General features: G+C 38.4%; 1 long non-coding RNA gene across 1 annotated transcript; it reads left to right on the top strand.

Moving 5' to 3' along the window:
• Window positions 1-1,055: 1,055 nt before the first annotated feature.
• Window positions 1,056-3,688, top strand: LOC149821305 (uncharacterized). Its single transcript, XR_016426662.1, has 2 exons — window positions 1,056-1,113; window positions 3,454-3,688. It is a non-coding gene; the product is annotated as an uncharacterized LOC149821305 (long non-coding RNA).
• Window positions 3,689-5,194: the final 1,506 nt, after the last annotated feature.

The following is a 5,194-nucleotide window of genomic DNA, read 5'->3' as shown; positions in this document are numbered from 1 at the left end:
TTCAAGTGTCATTGGTTTGATCCAACTGCAACAAGACTCGACAAAGCTTCAGGCATTGTGGAGGTGAATCATAAATCCAGGTTTGGAACATATGAACCATTCATATTAGCCTCGCAAGCTCAACAAGTTTATTATACTTCATATCCGAGTATAAAAAAGTCAGATAGAAATGAATGGTGGGCAGTTTGCAAGGTGAAATCCAAACTATACCCTGAGTATGATCAGTTACAGGAAGATGAGTTAACTGAAGACAGTGATTACTATCAATCAGATGATGTCTATGACTTCGCTTATGGTCACGATGTTGTGCATGATATGCATGTCATATCTCCATTGGCCGATGAAACATTCATAAAGGAATGTGATCCAAATGATGTACCAAGTGGATGGGCAAACAATGAAGAAGAAGAAAAAGAAGAAGAAGAAGAAGAAGAAGAAGAAGAAAGTCAAACTAGTGACGAGGAAGAATTCTCAAGCTAGTGAGCAAAATCTTATACTACAAACCTCTATTTAAATGCATTGTAATACTTGATGTGAGTTGTATTGCAATACTTGGTGTGAATGATTAAAAATTTTATTTGAATGTATTGTAATACTTGATACGAATGATTCGAATGCATTGTAATACTTGATGTGAATGATTTCAATTATCTGAATGTATTATAATTTATGCAATTAACGAATGATTTGAATTAGTGCAATACTTGATGTCAATAATTTGAATTATTTGAATGCATTGCAATGCTTGATGTGAATGACTTGAATGCATTGTAATACTTGATGTGAATTATTTGAATGTATTGTATGACATATGTTATTTGTTAGAATATGGTTCGTGGAGGTTATAGTGGTCGCTCATCCAGAAGTAGCCAGGCTCAACCTTCATCTTTACGGGCTCCTGTGATAGGTATATCATATAACTAATTAGATGCTTGATTAGTTCAAATGCATATTCTGAGAATTTCTAATGTATTTTTTTACAGATGATGTTGCGCATGTACACGACCCACCTACACCAGTTGATCACACAAGTCAACAGCCAACACAGGAAACATGGTCTTCTCAGGCTGGCACAAGAAGACTCATTCGAATAGTGTATATCGATAATCGACCGTAAGTATTTTGTTTTCAATTATTGCATATCTTTTAAATATTTTATATTGATATTTACTGTGTAACAATTTATGTGCAGCACGAGGTTTGAGCCACAAGAAGTAGTACGGGAGATTAGGAATTCACTTCTTCAACATCTACCAGGACCAGTTGCTCAATGGAAAGAGTACCCAAAGGAGGTGTTAGACAGATTGTGGTCCTCATTCATGGTATACAGTTGTTCATCATAGTTAATGTGTTTCATATTTAATTTATTTAAGCAATGTCTACTAACTTTCTGAAAATATTTGTAGGCTTTGAATCGCTTCGCAACTACGGTGAAAGAAAATGATGCAAGGAAGGTGTGGCAGAAGGTGGCTGCCAATCGATTTGCAGACATGCTGCACACTATGAAGACTGCAGCAAAAAAAGCATCTGGCATAGTAGATGATCCATTACTGTGGAAGGGCCATGGTCCTATTACTATCAGGAGAGATTACTGGGACGAAATGTGCGATAAGTGGGCGGGAGATGCATTTAAAAATAGCTCTGCGAAGGCTTCACAAAATCGATCGAAGATGCCCGAAGCCCATCTACACACAGGTGGATCTAAGACATTTGGGAGCCACTTAAAGAAAATGGTAACTCATCAATATATAATATTAATTTTATAAGTATTGTTGCAAACTTGTGTACTAAATCTTTTGTTATTTAACTTCGCAGGAAGCAGAAAAAGGAAGCAGTGTACCATATAAGGATGTGTTTGTAGAAACACATAAACGGAAGACCACGGGAGTCTTCGTATCAAAGAAGGCGAGAACGACAACGATATGTATTAATTCTATTAATAATCATTGCAATATATATGCAAGTTATCATAATATTATCATTAATTATTAATGAATACTTTAAACATTATTTTGTAGGAGGCATATGAGCAACAGATGGTAGAGCGATATGGCGATAACGCTACTCAGCATCCATCATTTGATCCTACAGCATGGGTGACTGCAGCAGGTGAACCCAAAAAAGGTCGCGTGTTCGGGTTTGGGAGTAATATGAACACTTCACCAGTTATTGGTTCTTCCAGTTACGGCTCACCGACTTCTTGCACCGACATAAGCTCCAAGCAGCCGAATATTCTTTTCAGTGATGATGTACGCCAGATCATTAATGAATCACTGAATAACTACTTTCAATACACCGTCGCCCCCTTTCTCCGAAATGAGATCAAGGCCGCTGTTCAGGATAGGGGATCTTCGATTCCAGGTCCCTCTCAGGTATAATCACATATTGAGTTTTTTGACTGCCTTAGAGCACATATGAGCATGCTATAATAACATATAAAGTTTTTTTATTGCATTAGAGCACATATGAGCATGCTATAATCACATATAAAGTTTTTTTGTCTGCCTTAGAGCACATATGAGCATGCTATAATCACATATAAAGTTGCTTTGCCTGCCTTAGAGCACATATGAGCATGCTATATTCACATATTCAATTTTTTTACTGCCTTAGCACACATACGAGCATGATCGAATCACATATATAGTTTTTTGCCTGCCTTAAAGCACATCTGAGCATGGTAGAATCACATATAGAGTTTTTTTAGATGCCTTAGAACACATATGAACATGCTATAATCACATATTCAATTTTTTGACTGCCTTAGCACACATATGAGCATGATAGAATCACATATATATATATATAAACTTTTTGTCTGCCTTAGAGCACATATGAGTATGATAGAATCACATATAAAGTTTTTTTGACTGCATTAGAACACATATGAGCATGCTATAATCACATATTCAGTTTTTTTACTGCCTAAGAACACATATGAGCATATTATAATCACATATTCAGTTTTTTGACTGCCTTAGCACACATATGAGCATGCTATAATAACATATAGAGTTTTTTTACTGCCTTAGAACACATATGAACATGTTATATATCATTTATGATAGAATCACATATAAAATTTTTGGCTTTGCCTGCCTTAGAGCACATATGAGCATGCTATATTCACATATTCAATTTTTTTACTGCCTTAGCACACATACGACCATGATCGAATCACATATATAGTTTTTTGCCTGCCTTAAAGCACATCTGAGCATGGTAGAATCACATATAGAGTTTTTTTAGATGCCTTAGAACACATATGAACATGCTATAATCACATATTCAATATTTTGACTGCCTTAGCACACATATGAGCATGATAGAATCACATATAGAGTTTTTTTATTGCCTTAGATCACACATGAGCACATGATAGAATCACATATAGTGTGTAATTTATTTCATTATATTTTGTTTATCAATACTGACTGTTCTTTTCTTGTGTAGGCTGCTAGCGATAATCAGGGTAGTGGAGCTGAAGGGACAGATAAAGACAATGAACAAGAAGACGCACAAAATCTTGGCGATGATTAGAAGACTGTGTTGAAGAAGTTCTATTTTTTTTATTTTTCCTAATTGTAATTGTTGAATTGTAAATAATTAAACTTCTTAATTTTAAGGTGGAACGATTAATTGTTGTAGATTCTTGTTATATGAATTTTTTTGTGTGGTTTGTTTTTTATTTACAGGAAATATAAATTGTACAGGAAATAGAAATTGTACAGTTCTCGGTAATTAATTTTCAAATAAATTTTTTTTAATTTTTTTTCGTGTTTGCGACGGAACCATCCGTCGCTATTCATATTAATCTAGCGACAGAAGTAAATCCGTCGCCAAGCCATGGTCGCAGTTTAGTACCGGCGGATTGGCGACGGAATATAGCGCTCGTTATTCCGTCGCAATTAGCGACGGACCTAGCGACGGAATCATTCCGTCGCCAGTTAGCGTCGAAATATTCGCGACGTAAGCATACTGTCGCCTCGTTGTCGCTAATCCGTCGCTAACCATGTTAGCGACGGATTAGCGACGGAATGTGGTCGTCGCTAATCTACTGCTTTGTTGTAGTGATATGTACTGCTACCCCATTCTACAGATTGTTTTTTGGAAAAGCAGGGTGGATCCGACCCCCTTCGCATAAATGACATTCGTCGGGAAGGAAGGGGGAGTCAGTAGAGGCACACCGCCACTGACCTTCATCGGAGTCGTCCTCTGAAATCGAAGGGCAGCAGCTCAATTTAATTTTTTTTTCAAGTTTTCGATTTTTGAGAAATTAGAAACTGAAATAGGCCTCTATCTTCCACCGACATATCGGTGATGGCAGACAGCGGTCGCCGTCACCATCGATTGATCCTCGCAGCCGACTTCCTGGGTCGGTGACTGGTAGCCATGATCAGCTTCCAGTGGAATGGTTAAAAGTAAAATAAAAACCTTTTTTCATTCAAAACCCTTTACCTTTCGTGGTGTTCGTCGGGGAGGTGACATTTGTCGGTGGTCGTCGACTCACCGACGACTTCATCGGTGTTGTTCGCAGCACGACAATGACCTAACATTTTTGCTCTGGTGGATGCCTTTCAGTTTCTGAGAAAACCAAAAGGCTTTAGGTTTTCTCATAAACCGAAGCAACCCTTTTGTTTATTTTGCGTGACCTAGGTCAGATTGGATATTACAACCCGATGGTGGGCCTAATCCAAACCCGTTTTGGGTAGATCGGGTTTGTCCGAATGACATCGGGTCAGTCCTGACCCAGACCCATTTGGGTTTTGAGTCTGGATCTAATCTGGGTTATTCTAATCGACATTGGGACGCGATCCACCAAACGGCCCGGACCCGTTGTGAGGGTTCAGACTAGACCTGGACCCATTCTAGTTCAAGGTCTAGGTCTGATCCGAACAGTGGGGTTAGTGACCGAATCTGACTTGGTTGGATCAGAACCAGACCCATTTGGGTTTTGTGTCTAGTCTGATCTGAATGAACCAGGTCGTGATCCAGATCCAAGTACACCAGGTAAGGTCTAGGTCTGATCTGATCCAAATGGACTGAGTCCCAATCTAGATTCAACCGGATCTAGGTATGGACCAGGTTTGATCTAATCCGATTAGATCGGGTCAAGATCCAAAACCAATCGGATTCGGGTACAGTTTTTGGACCAGACCTGAGTCCTATCATGGACCAGATCTGGGTTCAGATC

This window comes from Nuphar pumila, chromosome 12, assembly GCF_984573655.1.
Source record: "Nuphar pumila chromosome 12, dmNupPumi1.hap1.1, whole genome shotgun sequence".
Lineage (NCBI taxonomy): Eukaryota > Viridiplantae > Streptophyta > Magnoliopsida > Nymphaeales > Nymphaeaceae > Nuphar > Nuphar pumila.
This window is presented reverse-complemented; position numbering and strand designations above follow the sequence as displayed.